We start from the raw sequence: 10,800 nt of genomic DNA, 5'->3' as shown, positions 1-10,800 counted from the left end.
ATGATACTTAAAAGTGTTCCATTCATATTAAATTAAAAGAAAATTTCACAATTTTCGCGTTGGAAAATTGCCAAACATTTGTTTATACATTGTTGGTTAATTAAATTAAAATTGAAATATATTTTTAACTTTATTACTGCAGTTTTGAATTCCGAAATTAAATTATAACAATAGGGATTAAGAAGGACATGTCAACAATTGGATAGGCTGACTACAAATTCTACTCAACTTCGTTCAATACTCAAAAATATTTCTATTTTATACGGGGACTCGTTAATTCTATGTATTTTTTTAATAAAATTCAAATTCATCCTTTATACTGATTATTATGAGTTCTTTAGATCAAAGAGATAAATTCTATGACTAAAAAAGTAGGATGAGCAATAGTAGGCAAAGGCAGATCGCTGCTCTAGTCACTTTACTGAAGTTAAATGTTTTGTTGTTATTATGTTTTACAAACCTCTTCAAGATGTTCGTAGGCCTAGACGCTCCGAAAACGAATATTCGGGGAAAGGTTGGGAAGGTTTCGGCATTCACAAAGTTTATGTTTAATCGCAAAACTTACTCCATGATGGCAAATTGGAAGAGTGGGTTTCCCAAGGATCCACTGGACCAAATCGGACTGGAGTGAAATTAAGGCTGACATGGGGTTAGTGCGAATGGTAAGATGGTCGATTGCTTTCGTCAATTGCAACTTTATTTAAAAAAATTCTCCGTACAAAACTTGAAAATCGTAGCATTCATCATCATTATTTTTCCTCTTATCGGGTAGCTTGGGGCTGTTTTTATGATAGTAACTTCGTGATTTCGAGACGCAAGCTATCGACCCATTTTCGCACATTTTTAACATTGCCGAGCCTTTGCAAATTTGGTGTCTTAAGTGAGTCTGCATAGATCTGAAGCAATGACAGAATTAGAAGGAGACAGATTAGCTGGAATCGCGAGAAGTTTTCTAGGAACTTCAAAAAAGAAACTTGAAAATTACTTCCTGGTTTTGGTTTGCTGCAGCTGGTCGGATGTATATTAATTTTCGTCAGGTCTAATGTGTTTTGCATACAAACCACTTTTTAACGGCTTAACACCTTACTATACTTTCATTCTAAGCCACATTTTCCATTTCCATAGGTTCAGCTGCTTTTTGCTTTCAAGTTGATTCACTTAAAAATAGAACGCTCAGTACCTTAAATGACATCAATCAAAAAAAGTCCGTCTATCTGTCCATATGTCAAATTGAGCCGTGTCTGTGGTATACATTCTTCCGTTCGCAAAAAAGAGAATATCACCTGTAAATTTGCAAAAAAGTTTAAAAATAGCGGAAGCAGGTCAAATAACACGTCTCCAACGCCCCCACTTCTACACCACGGAATATGAGAACAGGTTTGCTTTTCGCGTTTTTTGCTCATTGCGCATAAACTACTACATACATTACTAGATATACGATATAAATTTCCACGAAATTATTCGACAAATACATCAAAAATCAGCCTCTGCATATTTAAACAGCAGAACCACGATATTTTCTGCATCAGGTTTTCCATCAAAAAAAGGACTATAGCAAACACAACGCAAGTTCAAAGACTGTCATAAACAAACGTCAAATTCATCTTCGATCCTGTTGTGACATTTAAGTATCCTGGAGCTTAATTACGAAATTCGAGATTTGAATAAAATCATAAATTTGTGACCAGCTGCTGATCATAAAGATGATCAGTGAAGATTATACAGAATTTCTCATATTATAACCTGGAGTATGCTCTGAAGAGTTTCAGGAGGCAAAATATGAACAGGAAAGAAATGAACAGGAAATAAACAAAAAGGTTGCAGCCTAAAGGATTACTAAGGCATTTGAGAAATAAGAGCGCTTCCTTCCCACTTGAAGACTCACTTTTTAAGCACTTTATTAAATATATCCGAGACCTTGGTATACAATGCTATGAAGGTTTCAGAGTCGCTTGAAAAATCCAAAAAGTACTTTGCCAATTAGTATTCAGGTAAAAATTCTTTTTATTCTTTTTAATTTTTTGTTTTTATTATTATTTTTATATTATTTTTATTATAGAAAGATGTAATGATAATGGTTTAACATGCTAATAGCGTTTGCAAAAGAGACGACCATCCAAAACTCGTCTCCACACATTCATTCATAGCATTTTTAATTGTTGTTCTTAGTTCCACTCACATATAAACGAAATATAAATCGAAAGAAGTAAGCAAATTATATTCGGTCGTTTTCAAGTCTTCTACATCCATCACCGTTATTCTAAAAAAACAACAAAAATAGGAAAAGAACTAAATTTTGCTGCTCTATAATATGGAGTGGGCGCGGCTGATTTTTTCTATTTTCAAAATAAAAATTTTTGCCGCATAGGCTTGTGGGGATTACAGGTGTGTCCGTGGAAAAGTTTAAGACGCTTCCAAATTCATTTGGAAATTTGTTGGCGATATTTTAATTTTTTCGCTTAATAGAAAATGTTCGCCACGGATATTAGTCAGTTGGGCAGACTGACATGCTTGGACGCATTCCAAATTTGAAACTGGCCAAGAATACATGCGATTTTTGAAGCTTGTTTGTCCGAGTTATAAAGGTATTAAAAAAAAAATTTAATTTTGATACACAAGATTTTTGTTCAGGCTCTAAAGCGTCGCTCATAGAGCATGCGATCAAATTTTTTGCCTGCTACTGTTTGTAAGTAATTCTCAAAAAAACAATTTTTTATTCTTCTTGCAAAATCTGGATGATCTGACTTTACGTAGTTCCGTAGGTGCATTCTTCGACCCTTTTGTCCCATTTTCAATACCAAATGCTTGCAATGTTTCTGCCAAATTAGAAGTCGATAGCTCCAATGTTACGGCCAGGAGAATGCTTACAACAGACATTTCATTGACGGACAGGCGAACATGCTCAATTCGTTTCAATTCGTTTCAAAATTTGATGCTTCCTCCCTGGCGTCGCAAAAGTTTTGACAAACGTTCAATGATGGGTATAGAAAGACTTATAATAAACGATAATATTTTTGTGACTGTAGGAGAACTGCGTGTTAATGGCCACGAGAGATTTTCGCAGTTTTTCGTTGCCGTGTGGTCTAGTGGTACTGCGCGGCATTTACCCGGGAGGGGTGGATTCGATCCCTGGTTTGATAGATTATAAATTGTGCTTTACATAGTTAGTGTAGGACCTCACTTTACCTGAGTCGCTTCATTCCTTGATGAATTTTAATGCTTACAAATATTCGAATTCCACATCAATCCAACGATTGAAGTGAATAAAATTTTCATCGACTATCTTACTGATAGGCGGTAAACGGTTATGACAGGAAAATGACGGCGAAATCTTTATCGAGCAGCACTTTTCCTTTACTAAAGAGATGAAAAAATTAGTATATGCCCGTATTTATTCAGATATGGGTTGTGTAGCCTATTCAAATCCTTCTTGAAAGTCTCCTGGTATGGTCTTTGAATTGTTGGAAAATACATTTTCTCTTTGAATAAAGCTTTGATTTGAATACTTTTTTCGGCGTACGCCCGCTATGCAAATAACTTGTGGTAACTATATTATATATAGTTTGCGGAGATCATATCCACTTTGATATAAAACCTAAAATCGTTACCTTGAAACACAATAGTCACAGCGTGACCTAGGAACAACTTCTTTTCAGTATGTTTTGAATTACTCAGTAAGTTTATAGGATGATATATAGACGGAGAGAGGATGATTATGGACGCAATCATATGCCAGAATGTCATGAAGACTTGATATAGTTCGTTTAGCGGTTGTTAGTAACGAAGAATCACTGATTTTGTTAATAGTTAAGACATATATATATACATAATCCTATACACTTATTAAGTGACGCGTTGAGGATAATTGTTCATTTGAAGTGTTTCAGACGTTTCAGTTGATATAGGAAAACGGCAGTGTAGGGCATTGGCATTGTTTAAGTGTAACTAAATGTATTTTGCAAACTAATCATTAATTTTCAAATATTTTACTGGGGTGTAAGTACTAGAAAAGTTCCTTAAGAAAAATAATTTATCAAAAGGACACTTTTTTACAAGTTTCTCTAATAAATAGCCACTCAAAAGGCTTTTTATGTATTTGCAAAGCAAATTTATTACATACATATCCTTACGCTGTACACATATACTTTTGCTACATAAAAAGAAAAAGAGTACCTTGGTTACGCTTAGAGTAACCTGGGCGATTTGGTAAATATTCAATTTAGGAGAAGAAAAAATAAAACATGAAGAAGAAAATAAGAGAAAAGTTGTATTCAGTTAATATTGTACAACTTCATCATGGTAAATTAACTTGTTGGTATTTATTTATTAGGTTGTTGTTGTTGTTGTTGTTGTGCTGCTACTTCTGTAGCTGTTGCCGATGTTTAATGAAAAGACATTCATGGTAAAGGTATAAAAAAAATAAAGTCATTGATGTTAATATATACGCGATTATTGATAACACTCCATGAAAATGGTTGCTTGGTTTTCAACACTTAATTTCACCCACACCCACACAATCACACTCAGACAATATGCTCCCACATGTGCATTCATAGGAAATCAACCCTCAATTTTCTACCTTTCTTTTCATTTGGTATACAAATGTATGTACGTGCGTACACGTATACGTTAGCTATGGAAATTACAGGAGGGGTCTTGGGCTGTATTGTTTACATGTGCAGTGACGAGAAGAATGCGTTTCATAAAGGAACAATTTTTTTTATCTTAGTTTGACGAACAATCTTAATTTGCATCTACATTTAATGAATTAAATGTTTTGGAAATTAATGCGCTACTATGCGAAGTGAGAACACAAGAAATAATATATAATAAAAAAAAAAAAACGAAGGGACCGAAGTCATGCATACGATAAAAGAAAAGTAGTTTTAATTGAGAAATTTGGAAATACCTGTAGAGCATAAAACGACTTTAGTTAAATACCGGTTCTCTTCCAACATATTGATGTCGGCGGAAACTTTTCTCTCATGTTCATCTTTCACATTACCTTACGCGTATCTGCTGTCTTTGAATGTCAATCATCAAATGACGTTCGACTTTATCTGTTGCCATCCGCAGTACCTGCTAAGGCCGATATATTATGGAGATAAACATCGTTATCTTTGACTTTAATTGTATTATATAGAAAATAAATTTTTTTTTTTTTTTTTAATGTCGCTCTCTTTTATAGATTTACTAATGAAGTTCTAGACAATTGTTGCGGGGCTTTCAAAAATTTTGTTAATGGATTTTGAAATTATCATCTCACACTTTTTGCTGCTTTACTTAAATGTCTACCGTATAACCGCTAAGAACAATGTTGCTAAAGGGTTCCATTAACCAATATACACAATGCATCGAGCCTGTGTAAGTGGAAATACATACACACATACTTATTTAAGAAGGGATTTTGTACGGGTTTGTCCTAAAGTTTTCTCTCCACTCTTCTTTATTTATCTCATACATCCACGGTTACTACACTAACTTTTGTTGACAATACTCCATTAATTGTAGGTTTAAATATGAGAATTACGTTAAATTGCGATGTCTTTCTAAATAATCACGGACTGACGTGAATTTCTATTCCTATTTCACCATTCGTTTCATTATTCAAACGCTGTAATGTGTATGGAAGGATGAAATGCTTTTTTTTTTTTTTATATTGTTATCTCACTTATAAACGAAATACGCACACGTTTATGCATAGAAATGTTTTTGTGCAAATCCTTATAATCCTTGATAATTTCGTTAATGGGTTTAATCACTATACGTTGCATTAGTTGAATATTTTGAAATGGCGTTGCTATGTCTTCATTGTTTTCATCAAAATGAAGGCGTCTATAGAATTTTCAAATTATTTTAGGAATTGTGTGTGCGATGACAACCTTGAAAGCATTATTTCCTCGAGAAAGTATAGTGTTTAGATGATCTTCCGGGACCTACGGCGTACGGCCAAAGGTAAGAGTGGCTCACTCAAAGCTGTATAGCATGGCGTAAGTTCTGCAATAGAACGATAAGTCGTGAACTAAATGGGTGTCCATTGGCGTCAGGTTGCCCAAAACTAGGATTGGTCCTGGTACGAAGATGCACTATCCATCTGACTATCGGGGTGCATGCGTTCTTAGCTGACTGCTAGCCGCGACCATTTGGGCAGTATTGTGGGGGCTGTGGTGACGCCGTAGTTTCATGGGGAACTATCCAAGGGGTGTTTGTATATGCCGCGGCGTATACCAACAAGAGAGAAAACGGCTCACACCTATTCTCTATTCCGGTATCTAAGGAGTTGTAGAGCACTCTGTAAAGGGGATTGTCCTACTCCTTCGGGGCGTCCGTTATCGCTTGTCAGGATAACTCCTGTGTCATCGGGTGCCGCGGGGTTAGGTCTTCAAGGAAGAAACCCACGTGAAACTATATAAGGAGCCTTCCGTCCGACTACCAATATATGCGAAATTCTTTGTGAAAGTTTAAATTGCGAGAGAATAGCCTGCTCATTTATAAGGATTAACATTAGTTAGAATAGATGCTAAAAAAAATAACTGATAAACAAAAAGAGAAATAAATGTCGACCATTCCCTAGACGAGAAAGATGACCAGAAAGTTGTTGTTTAGTGGAACATATTCATATCTTGCATTTGATTAGATGTCTCGAATGGAAATGTACAAAAGAATTGAGGGACAAACTTAATGGAGGACCAAGTAGCATTCTGAAAGCTTAATTTACTTAAAAAATATCATAAAAGTTACTAAACATATGCTATTTCAGTTATTTGGAGTATTGGAGAGGTAGCAGTCTTCGATCGGCTTCCACATTGATGACTGGAAAGCATAAACATCTTCTTAGGCCGACAATTGAACAAATCAACTTACCAAGGCACCTGGGCGGTAAAGATGTTTTAGACGTGAAAAAATCATAAAAGCTTAAAGGATTTGCGACATAAATAACAAAATTAAATAATGGACGAACAACAATAAAAATGACTAGCCAAGAGGAAACGGACAGGTAGCTAGGTAAAGCGCTTCATACAATACCGGCAAAGTGAACAGCCAAGTGTTTATATAAAATGCTTCATCTGGTAATGGTATCTCCTTGATTAGTCTTTGGCGGTAGGTTATTGCTTAAAGCAGGCATCTTCTCCGCACATGGAAGACAATGTTGACAGGTTATGATGTAAGTTTTTTCTGAACATGAAGCGTTGGAGAACGCTAAATATCATAACCGAGTTGGAAGATATGAATTTTATTATTAATAAATTATCCAAGAAAATCTAATTCGCTGATTTCTTCTTTTATCTATTTAGAAGATAAGATTTTGAATCAGCGGATTCAATAAACAATAATACCAATAGCATAGTTTTTAAGATCTCCTTGAAGTCGTAAAGTGGATACACGATTTAAGTAAAATATAAGTACAGGGTCATCCACTTTGTGGTTCCAAAAGTAAACGCAAATAAAATGCGCTTCTGATTGAGATTTGGGCCAAATTTTTTTTTCAAAAATATAGTTTGCATTATGGTATTATTTCTGGAATACAATACACGATTAGTTGCACAGCGCACGGAAATTGTTCAAATTTATTAAGAAATCAATAAACACACTGTCAGTTATCGTCAACGCAGAATACTACTGGCAAACGTTACTACTGATCTTATGCGGCACGAAATAGATGACTTCGAGTTAGACAAAATGTAATAATGGTAACAAAATGTTGCAAATTGCCATAAGTGTCGTAGTACAATCAACGACCACGTAATGTCCAAAAATGCCTATGTGAGCTTGCCACAAAGATCAAGCGATTTATGTGGAGAGGTGGCGAAAATTGATGTATCAGTATTGATTTTTTGCAGAAGTCCAGAGGCAGTACCTTACAAAACATTATTTTTAAATAAATATGACATGAACTAATATCTGAAATCAAAATCATTTTGCTAGCCTTTACCGTTTGGCTTTTATTGCGAGTTAAAAAAAACAAAAACCAGTTGTTTGGTGACCTTAGATACATACGTACATTTTCCAATTTTCAGAATTTAGTTTAAGGATCTTTAAGATTCGCAAAGATTGTTTCACTTGAAATAATCTTGAACAAATCTGCTTTTTTTTGGGAAAGATTTTCAAGTCTTTAAAAATGCCATACTTTTAAAACCACGTAGTGCTATTTTTGACGCTAATTACTTGCGGATTGCGACGTAAGTGGTGACAATGACACAATGGTCTCACCAAGAGATGTTTTCTTTGATATCCACCCATATTTCTCTCAAGCACTTATTTAAGGTATGTCTATATAATTCTGCAAATGTTTGCCTTCTCAGAAACTTTTTCTTCCAGTGTGTGAGGATGGCACATCGTAGTTGGTCTGGCCTATTATAAAACTTAAAAAGATGAAAAATCAGGTAATCCATCTTCTTACAAAATGTAATGAAAGTGCGTCCTCTCCTGATTATATTTTACATTTTCGCTGTCGTCACGGTAAGATCGGAGCGAACTAAGAGCGGCAACGGCTTTTACAACTTTGCCAACTGCAAGATGGAATTTGGAGATATCTAAACGTCCTTTGTGCCAAATTGTCGCGATAACCGATGAACTGCCTTTATCTCATATGAAACTGAAATTTATAATATTTTTCCTCATAGTACAATAAAAAAATACTTCAACAACTGATAGATTTGAGTTTGCAATCCGTTGCAATAGATACTGATGCAGTTAGATCTCATATCCTAGAAATTTGTTTCTATCTTCGCAAAAATGACTGTTTAAGTTTGTGCTGACATCTGTGCCATGCTATTCTCCAAAAGTCTTACACAAATCGTTTCTACTTCTTCTTCTTCTTCTTATCGTTGTAAATCACATCACGCCATCCATTCATAAGCGCATTTAATTTTAATATTTAGTTAATTTTAGTCGGCGCAATTTCCATATAAGCAAAGCGCCTTCTTCGTAACAATCTCAATAATGCCTATATATATAACATTCATATTAGAATCAATTAATCAAAACAGAATGATCTTTTACCATAAGGTAATAAATATTATTCAAAGAGTGAATGACATGAAGATATAAAGAACACAACGCCGTTTTATAGGTTGTTCTAGTAAGATTATCTTAGCGTGTAAAACATGAAAACTAATTGTTTAACGAACAAAGTGGGAGTAAAACTAGTTCCCGGGTAGATTCTATATACAAGCGATCCTGCAGACTTCAAGACAGCTGATTTAGTCTGCACTCTTCCCATCTGGTAACCGTTGTTTTCCCTTTTCCCTACTAACTGCATAGGCGAAAAAAGCACAATGGAATACAAAATATATAAAGTGTACATTCGAAGGGGCGGGCTAAGTACTCGCCTGTTAAACTTGCTTTACATTTGACAATGAATATTTTACATGTAAGGCGATCTTTTTGAGATAACTAACCTTTGGTTTAACTTTTCATTTTTATCTTTGCTGTTTTATTTGATATTCTAGGCTTTTCTCCCGGGAATTATAAACTATGACCTTTGATAAAATAGATGAAAAAATTAACCTAATGATTTTTCAATAAAATTTAAACAAAAGATTTTTAAGTATTATGTAGAATTTTTGCAATAAGTAAACAAAAGAGATTTATATGAAAATTTGCAAAGGGATAGCAGTAAAATTATATTCAAAATGGCCGACTTCAATGTCAGTGAGAAAGGGCGACATGGACAAGATAACTTCATACACACACGTACTGACTAACCTCTGCAGAAGCCTCCGTGTAGTTAAATGCCTGCATCCATTATACGTTTTATGTAATGAGAATTTGAAGAGCATTTTGCGAACATGAGTAATATTCCAGGAACGTTCCAATCTGTGAAAAAAATTCTTAATTTGGAATAAGCAATTGTTTGAAAATATGTGGAATATTTTTTGTTTATTTAACAGAGATTGAGTAACGAAAAAAAAAAAAAAAAAAAAAAAATGAGAAAATGGTGACTTTTTCGCTATGTATAAATAAGCGTATCCCTCAGCTCCACCTTAGTCGCTTTGCGATTGGCTTACACTGCCAGGTAGTGAACCCACTCTACTCTTAACCGAGAACCACCCAGTTATTTTATACTATATTGTTACAGTTGATATTGAAATTCTCTATTTGTTATTTATGTATTGTATGTGAAACGAAATTCCATAACATCTTGCGATGTTCGTAAGTATTAGAGGCGCATGCTCTACTTAAGCTAACGGAGAAAGCTTTTCACCACAACACGGGCGGTAGTCATACACAGGAAAGAGATGGCAATGCCATATGCCAATGTTAAGCAATAATTTGAACATATATGATTTGGTCCATTGCTGGTATATGCTGGTCTTGGGCATTCACACACTAGTCCTTTGTGCGTAGTCCTGTCGTGTGGTGTAAACGGTCTAAACGGATCTAGGGACTTCGTGGCCTAGGTGCAGACGGGGTTAAAAATTTAATAATATAAATATAAGAAAAAACAAATCTATCTACAAAATAAATGTTCAAATATATATAAATTCAACAAACGTAGTTCAATTTGAAAGATTAACTTAAAAGAACTTATTGTTAGAAAAGTTTTGTTTTTTCCTTTAAAACTCTTTTTAATAAGTGTATATAATTATAGCGGAAAGAAAGAGACAATTATATATGGCTTTGGAATATCTTTATGTAACTATTTGCTTTGCTATCCTACGACATCTATTCCATCTATTCCAGTATATAAAAATTTTGAATCTCATACATATACAAATTGCCTTCCAGCAGATAATTTCCAAATGCTTAACGCCGCTGATCATCGGTTTTCAAAGTGTATTTTTTCTTGCATTCCAC

Source organism: Glossina fuscipes, unplaced genomic scaffold, assembly GCF_014805625.2.
Source record: "Glossina fuscipes isolate IAEA_lab_2018 unplaced genomic scaffold, Yale_Gfus_2 121, whole genome shotgun sequence".
Lineage (NCBI taxonomy): Eukaryota > Metazoa > Arthropoda > Insecta > Diptera > Glossinidae > Glossina > Glossina fuscipes.
The sequence above is the reverse complement of the archived record's forward strand: the minus strand, read 5'-3'. Positions refer to the sequence as shown.